A 15,879-nucleotide genomic window follows, 5' to 3' on the forward strand; every position below is an offset into this window, starting at 1 on the left:
AAATCCATTCCCTCTGGAAGCCAATTCTTTATGCAATCGATTCATGCAGTGCATTCTTTTGTATTTCAGTTGATGAAAGTAGCCAATACCTTTCTGCCTTCACTTGTGTAGAAAAACAGCTCACTTGGACAAGAATGCCTCCCAATTTTAAGAGAGTTCTTGTTTCTCACAGATATTGAAGGCTGATCTGAATGATATTAAAGTTCCCTAGGGGCTCTACTTTGCAGCAATATGGGGATGGTCTGTTTGCTATGCTTCTCAAGCTTCCTAACAGGAAGAGAGGATCCACTTGCTAACATTTTTATGCTGAAAGGGACATAAGGTGACCAAGGAAAAATTGCAGTTTGCCCAAACCGAGGTTTGATATTTAGGGCATCTGATATCAGAACAGGGGCTACCCCTACATCCAGATAGACTTCATGGTGTGTTTGCTCAAATCCAAAACTAAGTGCCAACTCTGAGGCTTTCTCAGGCTATCGAACCAGCTATCAAATTCCACATTTCTCTTATGTATGTTTTACTAAAGAATGGCAATCTTGACTCAGTTCTTTATTAGAAGCACTAAATGACTTGCTCTTTAAAGCCTTAAAGAAGAGTTTGATGACCGCTCCAGTCTGCAGGCATCCTAATTATCAGATTCCCTTTTTCTTTTTTTGTATAAGGAAAGGAAAGGAATGACCTTGGGGTACTCACCACAAAACAACAACAGCAACAACTCGGAGGGTATTATAACTAGCTTTTGGACCCCATGGAATGGAGATACAGCCCTTGCCTTAGAATCATTACTGCCACTGCCCTTTCTGGTTAAGGCCAGCAAGAAAACAACTGTGGGATCCCCTTTAACCACCTTTGCATTTCGTGCAGTAGAAACCTTCCCAAATTCTCATCACACTCAACACTTCTTAGTAGCTAGCTCACCTCCTATGAAACCTTTTTGTTAACCATTCATTACATAACCCTTTTATATTGTATAACCTTAATCTGGCTACTCTTCTCCCTTCCATCACCAAGAAAGTCCTTCATAACTGCTTAATGCTGACAGATCATCCCCTGACTCCTCATAATGATTAGTAGGAAATTCATCTGGGTAACACTGACTTTTCATGGTTCACTGATGGTTCATATTTAAAATGTGACAATGGCAAATATTATGCTGGATATGCTATTACAACTCCTTTTGATGTTATTGGAGCAGCACCTTTACCTATGGCTATTTCACCTCAAAGGGCTTCATTAAATACTCTTACACAGATTTCTACTTTAGCCAAGGGCAAACCTGACAATATTTATACTTACAGTAGATATGCTTTCAGAGTAGCTTATGGGCATGTTGTAGAAGCAACATGGTTTCCTTATATCCAGGCAAAATAAAATCAAAAATATCTCTCATGTTTAGGAATTACTGGATACAATACTGTTACCTGTCATGTCATCTATTATTAAGATTATGGGGCATTCTAAACTTGACTCTCTAGAAACTAAGGGAAATCACATTGCTCTCATTTCTGCAAGAAATGCTGCCCTTAAAGGAACAAGCAGCAGGCAAATCTGTGCCACGGTCCAAAGGATTATTTCCCCAAATGATAACTTAAAAAAATTGACTAGAGAAGTCCAATAACCAGCTTCAAAGAAAAAAAGAAAGAAAGAAAGAAAGAAAGCAAAACAAGACTGTTGGAAACAGTTGTTGGTTTGGTAAAAAGAGAATGTCTTAGTTTGGACCAAATACCAACCCAGTTCTTCCAGAATCCCCACTCCTAACCACTGTCCATGCATTAAATCATTGGTCATGATAGACTCTGTGAATCAATATTTGTTGGGGAATATTAGCAAGGTCACAAAATTGCTTACTTCACTTATCCCACTGTTCCAAAATAAAAGCCAGGGAAGCCTTTTATATTGTTCCCAGACATTTTAAATTGCCTAATGAACGACTTGAAGTCTGACAATTGGATTTTATACAACTTCTTCGAACCCATGGATATAAGTATGTTTTAGTCATGGTCTATGTGTTTTCACACTGGACTGAAGCCTTCTCTCTCTGGAAGATAGGCTACTGCCTCTTCTGTAGGTAAAGTCCTTCTCTAAAAGATCATCCCTTCCTGGGGGGCTCCTCCTGAACTTCACAGTGACAGAGGAACCCATCTGATTGGTCAGATACTTTGACAAGTCTGTGCTATTTGGCTGGTTTTTCAACATTTTAACTGCACTTAATACCTTCAACCCTCTGGTTTGGTTACATGTACTAAAGATATTACTAGGGTTTCCCTGGTGGCTCAGTGATGAAGAACATGCCTGCCAATGCAGGAGACATGGGCCTGATCCCTGTGTTGGGAAGATCCCTTGGAGAAGGAATGGCATCTCACTCTGGTATTCTTGCCTGCGACATCTCATGGAGCCTGGCGGGCTACAGTCCATAGGGTCCCAAAGAGTCGGACATGACTTAGAGACTAGAAAACAAAGGTATTATTAAGATTCAACTGGCAACATTTTAGAGGCACTCCTCCAAATACCTTTGTCGTTGCTGTTGTTGTGAAGCATTGCCATTGATCCTTCTAAATCTCATATCCGCCCCTTTTTGAACTCATAAACTCTCAGCCTTTGAGATAGTCTTAGGACCCCCAATGCACTTGATCCCTGCCTTTTTTGACCCACAATTTATGAAAGGAATGATACTCCAATATTTTGAATGCCTAACAGCTTCTATTAAAAACAGTCAGGTGTTGGTAGAGCAGTGTTTGCACAGCGCACTCACAACGTGAAGGCCTTAAGCATCACACCTGGCAACCTGGAGATTTTTTCTTTTGGGAAGACACCTGCAGAAAGACTTTCTTCAACTTTGCTCGAAAGATCCCCATTGGACAGTGGTAAGCATCTCCTTTCTCCCCAGCTCCCGGGGAAAAGTCTGAGTTTCATGAGACACACTAAAGAAAGCACCAAACCCTGGCTAGACATGGATTTATCTTGTAACCCGAAAGTACAGAAATTCTGGAATTGAAACAGATCTCATCTGGTGAGACAGCCTGTGTGGTTGCTTGGATTCAATGGTGCATTTGCTAATATCCAGCCTAGGGATCGTCACATAAATTTGGGAATGATAACCTCAATAATATTGAACAGGTCTCATGACTACAGAGGTTTCTCAGAAACCTCAACAGGGCAGCATACCCTGAGAAGAACTGCTGAGGATTTAGAATTTCCTGCATATCATCCCTTATTTGAATCCAGAGCCATTTTCTGAGACAAACCTTCCGTTGAACATATTGGGCAATTGTGTCTCCACTACTCATTAGCTCTCTAAGTTATTTAACTTCTTTGAATGTCAGTTTCTCCTGCAAATAGAACGCCTTCTTTAATGTTTTTATAAAGCTTAAATCTTCTAGCATGTGCCAAACACCTAGTAGGTATTTAATTGTATTACTGCACTTTTTTCAAGTCCATCGAGTATAAAGAGGCTATTCCATAGGGGCAATATAGCTAGTTTTGCATCATAAATCCCTTTCCAAGATTTTTAGAGATCTTGTTGTTCACCATGGATTAACAAAAATAAAACATTATTTCATATGAATAGAGATATTGTTACTCATAATTACCTGGCATGTATTAAGTGCTCAGTAACCATGGTAGAAATGAATAATCATAATAAACAATAATCATAAGTCAAAATGAAAGTATTTCAAGTATAGCTAGATTCATATCATGACTTCTTCCATTAGGCAACTACCTTATTTCTCACTTTCCTGAATTTGAAAATAAAGATCCTATCTGTCATATAGAATTACTATGAGGAATAAACGACATATAGTATTTCATATGGTATCTGACATCTGATAACTGTTCAGTCCATCTTGCTATGCCAACATGTTGAGAATTTCATCCTTTCACCAGGGTTTTCTTATAATCCAAGTCCTGGGTTCTCTCTTTTCTATAAATGAAAATATATGCTCAAATAATTCATAATCCAAAGGAAATAATGAAGATGGGTATAGCAAAGATTTTAAAAAAGTAAAAAATATTTTCTAATTAGTGTTTCTCCTTCCTGAACTTGAAAAAGTTGGGGCCAACAATCTGCTGGATCTCCTGCTTGTTTCCACTGAATCACGCATGGACTGGTATTACAACCACCCTTCCTGTTCAAATCCATCATTTATAGCTTCCCTTGGATGTTGACTTTGCAATAAGCATGGATTCACATAAGACAAGGAAAAGTAAGGAGTTGTTAACTGACTTAATAATGCACGCATGCATGCTCAGTTATGTCTGACTTTGCACCCCATGGACTAGGGGCCTGTCATACTCCTCTGTACATGGGATTCTTCAGACAAGAATACTAGAGTGGGTTGCCATTTCCTCCTCCAGGGGATCTTCCTGACCCAGGGATCAAACCCACATCTCCTGCTTTAGCAGGAGGATTCTTCACCACTGAGCCACCTGGGGAGCCCAAATTAATAGGATTAAATATAATTCCTTCATTAGATTGAGATACATAAATTGTGCATATATATATGTTTTCATTATGTGATTAAAATACTGGATTTTATCAGTGAATTGCATGTGTTTTAATGCATGGATGACTGGCATCTCAGGAAACAATGTTACTATCCTGTGTAATTCTGAGATGCCACAGGACAGCAGCCTGGGAACTAGGGATTCCAGAGGATAATGAGAAGGAGGCCACGTCTTGTGAAGAGACTATTCCCTGAGACTCGATATGTCCCCCTTTACTTCTTAATTGTTACTTTCTGGCATACACCAATCAAACTCTTACTTCAATAGTACCCTTGCCACGGTTGCCTTCTTGCCTTTCCATAACTATAATTACTAAATTACTATTCATTAAAAAGCTACCATGTGTCAGACACTTTTCTAGAAACTTTACATATCAACATATTATTAATGTATTATTTACATATTAACTCACTGCAAAACTACAAATAAAGATACTTTTATCATTATGTCTAGTTTTTCTTTTTTTAATATTTATTATTTGACTGCACCAGGTCTTAGAGGCAGCATGTGGGATCTAGTTCCTTGACCAGTGATTGAACTCCTATATTGGGATCGGGGAGTCTTAGTCACTGGACCACGAGAGAAGTCCCTGTGTCTATTTTAGAGGATAGGAAACTGGACAATAAGATTAAGATATATGCTGAAGTGGGGACCTAGTTGCAGGAAATCTGACTTAAAGAAGGTCGCTGGTCTTCACCATCTGGCTTCACTGAATCTGTACAACACTCACCCAAAAACCAGACTTTGAATCAGTTCCAATGTACTTTGCTCACACGATTTTGCAGCACACCAGATACACAGGAGGTGTTTAGAAATATTGCTTAATGGAGTGAATATATGCTCATCAGAATCTCCAGTGTAGATTTTTTTCCCTGAGCTTCAGTTCCATGAGAACATGCACTTTTTTAAAAATCTGGATTCAGCACAGTATCACAGTGACCTTAAGTAAGTAAACAGAATAAACTCACCATTTATTGTTTTGCCTTCTAGCCCCCGTATTCATGACTAGAACTATCATTTCACCCTCTGCCCAAGTAAGAAACTTGGAAGTAGCTTTTTTTCTCCTTCCCATCCTTTATTTCTTTCTGTTAACCCTCTACCCGACAGGAACTACACAACCATTTGCGTGATCCCTGGACATCCTCTGAATCTTCTGTCTCATGCCTCACTAGTCAAATTCCAAATAGTAATTTGCTGTCTTGGATGGTTCTCACTTACTTCTCATTCCTTGGGTTTTTTGTTTCTTTTAAAGTAACATGGGCTTCCCAGGGGGCACTAATGCTAAAGAATCTGCCGGCGAGTGCAGGAGATGCAAGAGAGGTGTGTTTGATCCCTGGGTCAATAAGATCCCCCTGGAGGAGGAAATGGCAACCCACTCCACTGTTCTTGCCTGGGAAATCCCATGAGCAGAGGAGTCTGGCAGACTACAGTCCATGGGGCTGCTAAGCATGCATGCTTCCTCACAGTACTGAGTATAGTGTCTAGTTTAAAATCATGCTGAAAAGTGAAAAATGTAATTGAAGAACTATCGAGGAATCAAAAAGAGAATATATCAGATGACAATATTAGAAACCAGCCGTAGGTTGCAAACAAAACAACCTAAAATAAAAGACATCTGGAACAGCATCTGAGAGCCAGGTAAAGTCCTGTCTGGCACTCTTGGCCCCGTGTGCTTCATCTTACTCCTCTTGATTTTTGCTCTTGCATTTCTACAATAGCTGCTTTTCTTTCTTCCAGCCTGACAGTCTCTGGCTGTGAAGCCCTGCTCTGGCATTTCCACCAGCCTCTTTGCTCCAGCACGACTCGCCTTTGCTTTCTGGGCTTCACCTCTTGGTTTGCCCCCGACAGTGATGGTTGATGGAGCAACCTGGTCGGTCTCACCATGCTGAAGGACCCATGTACCCCACGCCTAACTCTCTGAACCCAACGTTCCCCACTCCGACGAACCTGGCCCATGGCACCCCTTTCCAGGACCCGATCTAGATCGACTTCCTATATTGGGCCTACATTTATCAAATGAGATTGGTCCCTGGCCTTTTAAAATACTCATGTGACAGGTAGAACATATAAGACGATACATAACAGCTGTCATTATTGTTAAAATAAACAGGCTGAATTGACTTATTTGAAGATTGTTGTTATTGAACTAACATGATTAATTTATACAGTACTTTCATAACTAGAGTAACAAAAGTATCACTTAAAATATACACTACTCATGAATATGGTAATTAAACAATTTTTAAAAGTATTTCTAAATAAAATATTTTTTTATCATGAAGACTTAGTACAGACTGCATTATAAATAATGTGATTTTAATTTAGGAAAAGAAACTGAACCAAATACTGATCTAATCTGAGAGTTTCAATTCGTTCTTGTTTGCTAGTTGAGAGACTCTGTGTCAATGAAAATATCAAACAATATAAGAAAATATGTCAAATATTTGATACACAGCACTGTTGGCAAATAAGAGTTTGCCTCTTTATTTGTATGTTTAGTTTTTAGTTTATCAAGCATGATTGAGCTTTTCAAGAGATAAGGATTTTTGGAATATTTCCACTGAAATCTAAGTAACTGTAAATGCAAATGGGCTGTTAAGTAAAGCCTGCTTCTTTGTGCCAACAAAAGTTAAATATCTAAATTCAGGAAATTCAATGAGGAATCAAAGTCAGGTTTAAGGACAATTATTTGGGTCAGGCTGTTTTAACTTGATCTTTGTTAAGGTATCATTCTTTCAATTTAGAGGCAAATTATAGATAATGGAAAAATTGTCAAGAAGAAAGACTTTCATTTATACACATGTGCATTGATTTTCTTTTGAATGTGGGACAGGTACAAAAATTATTACATAAGTTCTAATGTCTCTGGTACTTAGCTCCTCCCTCTTTCCCATATCTACTTAGCCAAGTAGTCATATAAATTAGCTATTTTTTTACATCAAATATTACTTTTGAAAGGTACAAGTCAGAGTCGAAGTCACATTAAAAGCAGACAGAATCAAATGGAGTCAAAGACAAGATTACCCCAAAGTGACTGAGGCCGGAACCTGTACAGGCTAGCAACTCTTGATCAAACTTACAGATAACAGCAAAGTGTTAGGCTTTTAAATTATTTTTTAAATGATACTGACATCCCTATCTTCTTTGTCATTTAAAAATGAATGTGCAGCTTCTCTGTCTTACACGCTTCAAAAAATAGTTCCTTGTATATAAAAGAATCAAGTGCCAGAAGAGAAACCTTACAGACCATTTAACTTGAGGCCTGGGAGATTATAAAAAGGCACGGTGGGATCATTCTTTCCAATCATTCAAGAGAAAACTATGCTATTCAAGCAAGATTAATCATTCATAGTATCTCTGTTTCCAAATAACTAATAATCATAATTTTGTTAATTTTCTTAAATCTAAAATTTATATGTATAAGATTTCTATATTTAGTGCTAATCACTGAGGATTATGAGATTTGGGGATTTTATGAACCAAAAAATCTTCAAATAAAATAATACTGATGTTTTCTTTCCAGTAAGAGCAATAAAACAACTAAATAAAAACAATCAACCATACAAAATATAACTGCCATCTATTGTTATTATAATTTAATAAAAGCAATGTCATTTGACATCAAACAATTATGAGGTATAATCTTATAGAATAAATGAGAATCCTATGAATTGACCCAAATAAAGTTTATAAAAACTCACTACTTTTAAAATGTATTTTACTTTGCCACACCAATGAAAATTTAGTCAAGGACCACATGGCATACTCTGAACTCTGCTTAAGATATATATGTATATATATATACATATGTATGTATATATATTTAATATATATATATATATTTCTGCTCAACTCCAGAAAAATAAATGACCCAATCAAAAAATGGGCCAAAGAACTAAACAGACATTTCTCCAAGGAAGACATACAGATGGCTAACAAACACATGAAAAGATGCTCAACATCACTCATTATCAGAGAAATGCAAATCAAAACCACAATGAGGTACCATTATACGCCAGTCAGGATGGCTGCTATCCAAAAGTCTACAAGCAATAAATGCTGGAGAGGGTGTGGAGAAAAGGGAACCCTCTTACACTGTTGGTGGGAATACAAATTAGTACAGCCACTATGGAAAACAGTGTGGAGATTTCTTAAAAAGCTGGAAATAGAACTGCCATATGACACAGCAATCCCACTTCTGGGCATACACACCAAGGAAACCAGATCTGAAAGAGACATGTGCACCCCAATGTTCATCACAGCACTGTTTATAATAGCCAGGACGTGGAAGCAACCCAGATGCCCATCAGCAGACGAATGGATGAGGAAGCTGTGGTACATATACACCATGGAATATTACTCAGCCATTAAAAAGAATTCATTTGAATCAGTTCTAATGAGATGGATGAAACTGGAGCCCATTATACAGAGCGAAGTAAGCCAGAAAGATAAAGACCATTACAGTATACTAACACATATATATGGACTTTAGAAAGATGGTAACAATAACCCTATATGCAAAACAGAAAAAGAGACTCAGATGTATAGAACAGACTTGTGGACTCTGGGAGAAGGCGAGGGTGGGATGTTTCAAGAGAACAGCATTGAAACATGTATATTATCTAGGGTGAAACAGATAACCAGCCCAGGTTGGGTACATGAGACAAGTGCTCGGGCCTGGTGCACTGGGAAGACCCAGAGGGATCGGGTGGAGAGGGAGGTGGGAGGGGGGACTGGGATGGGGAATACATGTAACTCCATGGCTAATTCATTTCAATGTATAACAAAAACTACTGTAATGATGTAAAGTAATTAGCCTCCAACTAATAAAAATAAATGGGAAAAAAAAAAAAGATATATATGTTGAAATGTACAGGTGAAGTATATTGATGTTTCTAACTTACTATGTATCCAAAAAAAGACAATGAATTGGCATAGGAATAAATAGATACTCAAGCACAAAATAAAGATAATATAATGCTAATTGTAGAATCTATGCCCTAGAATCTAGGGCATATATAAAATTCTTTCAAATTTTCCATGTGTTTTATATTTCTCAAAATAAAATAGAAAATATTAAAGGATTTAAAATTTCAAAGAAACAATCTTAAAAAAATTTTTTTAGCATCTGTTCTTTAAAATAAGAAGCTACCAGATGCAGGCATCATTTCTAACACCTAGCTGGGAGTACCATATTTATATTTAAGGGCAAGATTTCCACTCCTTGCCTCCAGGTCTAAAATTGTTAGTGGTGATGATGCCACTGTAACCACGTTTGCCTGAACTCTCACTTCAGCATGTGTCAGAGGCTGTGGGAGACTGTGGGTCCTGTAAACACAATCTGGCATCCAGTTTCAATTCTTATTCAACCAGATTGAACCTGGGGACATGTGGAGGTGAGCATGAGTCAGTCTCCAGTCTGCAGTCAAGGTCTTGAAAAGTGGCACTGGTGCAATTTGATGATAATGTCCAAAAGAAATATTGCATTAGTAGCAAAAATGTGAAAGGAAATGAAAATGTTCTAACTATACAACTTGCTACAAACCACGTGGTGTGTACACTTCTATTTCTTTGTTAAAGAAAAAAAAATGTGTATGAATGTGTGTGTGCATACACATATACACCCATAGAAATATATATATATATGCATATAGCTATATATTGGAATCGTAATGGCTCTGTGAAAGTATAAAATATAAGATGTTGCTGTTTTTCATAATTATTTTCTTCTCTTTGTAATGTCAACCAAAACAGTGCTAAAGATATTTTGTTTGTTTTCTCAACTGTTTGAGACATGTTATAGCAATTGAAATCTAAAGAATAACTCAGTGTAAAATCAGAGCCAGTTATTGTCAAAATTATTGCAGTGTCACCAGGAAAGAGTGGCATCACTGACTCTCTGGCATGAGTTTGAGCAAGCTCCGGGAGTTGGTGAAGGACAGGGAAGCCTGGTTTGCTGCAGTCCATGGGGTCGCAAAGAGTCAGACATGACTGAGAGACAGAACTAGGAAACAATTATAATTTTATTTTAGAAACAGAGAAAAATACTTCAGATGCTTTAAAAATCTGATTAAAAAGAGTAATATTAAACAATTATGCAAATATTTGGCATCCTGTAGAAAGTTTCTGGATAATTTAGTATATGTATTCTTATAGATGCTATTTTAATTTTGAGTAGGATATGAAAGTATGAAATACAATGGTATAGTCATCTCTATGAGCAAAGAATGAAGTAAAGGTCAATTTCAGTCCAAAAACATCTGCTTTAATCTCTTGGACACTTCTAGTAAATCTTTTCTTTCTAAATTCTCCATATAATAATTGCCGTTCTTTTATGTCCATGCTACTACTGCTACTGCTAAGTCACTTTAGTCGTGCCCGACTATGCGACCCCATCCCTGGGATTCTCCAGGCGAGAACACTGGAGTGGGTTGCCATTTCCTCCTCCAGTGCATGAAAGTGAAAAGTGAAAGTGAAGTCTCTCAGTCGTGTCTGACTCTTCGCGACCCCATGGACTGCAGCCCACCAGGCTCCTCCGTCCATGGGATTTTCCAGGCAAGATTCCTGGAGTGGGCTGCCACTGCCTTCTCCATAGAAGCATAATATCAGGGGATGATATTTTTCCACCACAGGGTTAGGCCATGACAAGAGGACATTCATCAGGATTAATAAGAGGTAGAAGGGATGACTATAAATAGACTAATAGATTGCTTACATCCTAAATACAGTCTCAAAAAAACATACATCAGAGAAATCTGGAGCTAGAGATACCCTTAGAAATGTTCTAATACATACAGGACAGTTAAAAGACGCACCTCTCAAGTCCATACCAGGGCCAGGCTAGTCACTGGGCCCAGTCCGTTTCTCCCACCCTACACTGCCAATGCCTCTGCAGGATTGATATTATTTACTATGCAGAAACATGCTTTTAGAAGGAAAACCGTATGGAAAATTATTTATCTTGCTATGGAGAGATGTCTGTTCATATTCAAGGACTAGCAACAAGATTATATTTAGTTTTGAATCACTTATACAAGGTTTATGCAATTTACATATAGATTATAAATCATATGTTTTGTAAAGCACAATAAGGAAGAACTAAGAGTGGTGAAGAATCTTTTTCCCAGTTTCATTTTTATTTTTTGTGGCTTGGGAACATTAAATAAGAATTTAGTATATCAAGTACTAGTTTTGTTAAACACCTGGTAGGTGCTTCCTGGTACACGTGAACCCTGCGCTTAAGTTGTTGGCAGAAGACACTGGTACAGACAGAGTGTTTACGAAGTTGTGCTTTACAAGATTGGCCAGGGGAGTGGGAAATGGAGAGGAGCATAGGCAGACACTAGCATGCACACCTGCCAAGTACAGGAAAGAAGCAGGGACTAAGGAACTGGGCCACAGATGGGAAGGAGTGGGCAGTGAGTAGCAGGCAAAGGAAAAATACTTCGGTTCAAAATCTGAAAATTCTGGTGGATCTGTTTCTCCTCTTTCACCCTCTCACTATATCTCCTATAGATTAAAAACAAACAAAAATGATAAACTTCAAGTGCAGAGAAAGTGCTGTAATATCAACCCGAACAAACTTGACCCCCTTCCAGTATCTTTTAAAATGTTACCACCAGGCCTAAAACCAGGGAATAATCATAGATTGCTTCTTGACCTTCAACCCCACATTGCATCATTCAATTTCCATTGATACCCCTTTCAAAATAAGTTGGGAAGATCCCCTGGAGAAGGGATAGGCTACCCACTCCAGTCTTCATGGGTTTCCCTGGTGGCTCAGAGGGTAAAGAATCCTCCTGCAAGGCAGGAGACCTGGGTTGGATCCCTGGGTTGGGAAGATCCCCTGGAGGGCGTGGCAACCCATTCCAGTATTCTTACCTGGAGAATCCCCATGGACAGAGGAGCCTGGCAGGAGTCAGACTCGACTGAGCGACTAAGTGAAACACAACACGGACACTCCTCTGCAGACTTTGCACCATCCTCAGCTCATTTCTTTCAGCTGAAATACTGTATCAGGTTTACCCTCTCTAACCCCCTACTGGGTTTCCCAGTAGCCTAGACAATCAGAGTCATCACTTACAGAAGAAAATTTCAGCTCAATTACCTTTCATTAAATGTATTTTGTGATCTGATCCTTATCTGTACCACCTTACCTCCCACCACTTCCTTTCTGTTTCTATTAATACTTCCATCTTTTTTTTCCTTTCTCCAAAAACACTGAATATCTGTAGTTCCAGGAACATACATGGTTCTTCACTGCTGTGCCTTTTCACTTTTGGAATACCAGCTGCTAGGCAATGTTCCATTTAGACCACATGACTGCACTAGTGAGTTGATGGATAAATAAATGAATTTATTGTTGTTCTTCTTGGTTGGAATTTTTCAGAGTCCCAAATAGTATGTGTTTTGTTCTCCTAAATGAACCTTAGATACATGGACCATTTAAACAAGTATGTAGAGCTACTATGTTATGAACTTGAATAACAAGGATGAATCATTTATACTTGCTGCCTAACAAGATAACATATAATATTCTGAACAAGGTAGAAATTTTAAATATCTTAGTACACAGAATGATGTATTAGTTACTGGTACTTGGCATGTAACATAAATCTAATAAATATTTGAAACTAAAAAGGAAAGAAAGTAGGAAAGCAAGCAAGAAGGAAGAGACAGAGAAATACTTTAATTCAAAAGTCCAAGAGGTATGATCTTCTCATATATTTTTAATCCAAAACCCCTTTTACAGATAATTTTTATAAGCATCCCAATATGTAGATGAAATGTATCATTTATTCCATTAGGTCTATACATACTTATTGATCACTTGCTAATCCTTGGACTGGATTAAGTGATAGAGAAAAAACAAGATCTCTGTTCTCTTGAAAGTTTACATCTAGCAGTGAAGACAGATAATACAACAAGAGAAATTTTCAAATGGTACAAATAATATGAACATGACAGAACAGGATATTATGATTGAAACAGGGGGTTTGGCTCCTTCCGATACAGCAAGTAAGAACACTTCTGTTAGGAGGAGGCATTGCTTGAATTGAGACCTGAATACATGAAGAGGAACCCAGACAGAGAGACTGCATGCACAGGTCCTGTCGGGAAAACAAAATTGTCAAGTTCAAGAAATGGAATGAAAGAAAATGAGGAAAAGGGTGCATGGTATAAAATAAGGACAAAGTTAATGGTCTAATGATTAAAGGGTTTTGGAGGCATGCTCATGAATTGATGGGAAGCTAGCAGAGAGCAGGCAGCAAGTATGGACATGACTATTGTTGAAAAAGGAGTGGGTCACCACCACAAACTCTAAGAGCTGAAAAGTTCCTCCATGTTTCGTGCCTGCAATTCACATAATTGGCACTCGTTGAACTCCCTCACCTTGGTTTCAGTCAATGGCATATATAGTATAGTGGTGCTCAGTTCAATTAGATAATCATTTTTGCTCCATGATATTGGTCTTGGCGATGACTAGGTAAATTTGACTAAAAAATAAAAGGCATCAAAAGCAAAAATGAACAAGGAGGAATATATCAAACTGTAAAGTTTCTTCACAACAAAGGAAACCATTCATAAAATGAAAAGACAATCTGTGGAATGGGAAAAGATGTTTGCAAATCATGTATCTGATAAAGGGTTAATATCTAAAATATATAAGCAGCATACAATTCAATGCTGAAAACAAAATCAAATCCCCAAAACATTAATCTAATTTTTAAAAAGTCAGAGGATCTAAACAGACATTTTCCTAAAGAAGAAATGTAAATGGTCATGAAAATGGGCTTGACATCACTAATCATCAGGGAAATGCAAATCAAAACCACAGTGAGATATCACCTAATACTTGTTAAAATGGCTACCACAAAGACAAGAGATGACAAGTTTGGATAAGGATGTGGAGAAAAGGGGATCCTTGTGCACTATCAGTGGGAATGTAAATTGTTACAGCCATGATGGAAAATAGCATGGAGATCCCTCAAAAAATTAAGAAAGAACTACTTTGTTATCCAGAAAAGCATTTTTGGGTATATGTCTAAAAGAAATGAAAACAGGATATCAGAGAGATTTCTGCACACACATGTTCACAGCAGCATTACTTACAATAACCAAGTAGAGGAACAACCCAAGTGTCCACTGACGGGGGCACAGATAAAGAAGATGTGATACATAAGCATGCACATACACCCGCTCTCTGGAACATTTTTCAGCCATGAAAAAGAAAACAAGCTCTCATTCCTCCCATTTACAACAACAGGGATGAAACTTGAGGGCATTATATTAAGTGATATAAGCCAACAGAGAAAGACAAGTACTGTGTAGTTTGATTTATAATACATAGAATCCTAAAAATATGTATTAAGATTATAACTCATAGAAGCAGGGAGTAGAAAAGTGGTTGCCAGGGCTTAGGTGGGTGGGAAATACAAGGAGAGGTTGATACAAGGTACAAACTTTCAGCTCTAAGAGGAATCAAGTCTTATAATCTGACATACAACATGGTGACTACAGTTGATAACACTGAATTATATAACTGAAACTGCTTAAAAGAGTAGAATTTAAATGTTCTCACCAAAAACAAAAAAGAAAGAACAGATAAATATGTGAGGTGATGGATGTGCTAAATAACTATATGATGGGAATCCTTTTACGATGTACAGGTATATCAAGTCCCCCTCATGTATACTTTAAATATCTCTTAAATTTCTATTTGCTAGTTAAACTTCAATAAAGTTAAAAAAACAAACATTTCCTGAGGACCTACTATGTGCCCATCACTGATCTTAGTGATAGGGATACAGAGATGAAAAACACAGTTCTTGCCTTATCATACAATGCAGAGGGAAAGACAGGCACACTAACATAATTTTAGAATAAAGCATTAACTGCTAGGCTAGAGATATTGAAAACCTGGAGTGAGGATTAATTATCCCAGGCTGTTCGTTTGTGGAAGTTTTCCTGGAAGAGTTAACAGGTTAGTTTTGAGTTAATTAACCAGCCCAAGAAGGAAGCTCAATGTGCAAAGAGAGCATAAGCCACATTTTCATATAGGTGAGTGCAAGGAAAGTCTTTCAAGTCAGTATTACTAAAGCTTAAAATGTGAACTGAGGACCAGTGGGAAATGAGATTTGGGACATAAACTAGAAACAGATCAGGAAAGGTTTCAAGGCCACTTCAAGCTGCACAAACACTATTCTGAGGTCAATTAAAAGCCATCGACGGATGCTGAGGAGCAGACTAGACCTAGTGAGATTTGCAATTTAAATAGATTCCTGGCAGCTGATGGAGAACATCTTGGACATATTTTTCTCCAGCTACTATTCTGAAAGAGAAGTGCTTTTCTAGAAATGCCAAACCTCTTCT

Source organism: Odocoileus virginianus, chromosome 19, assembly GCF_023699985.2.
Source record: "Odocoileus virginianus isolate 20LAN1187 ecotype Illinois chromosome 19, Ovbor_1.2, whole genome shotgun sequence".
Lineage (NCBI taxonomy): Eukaryota > Metazoa > Chordata > Mammalia > Artiodactyla > Cervidae > Odocoileus > Odocoileus virginianus.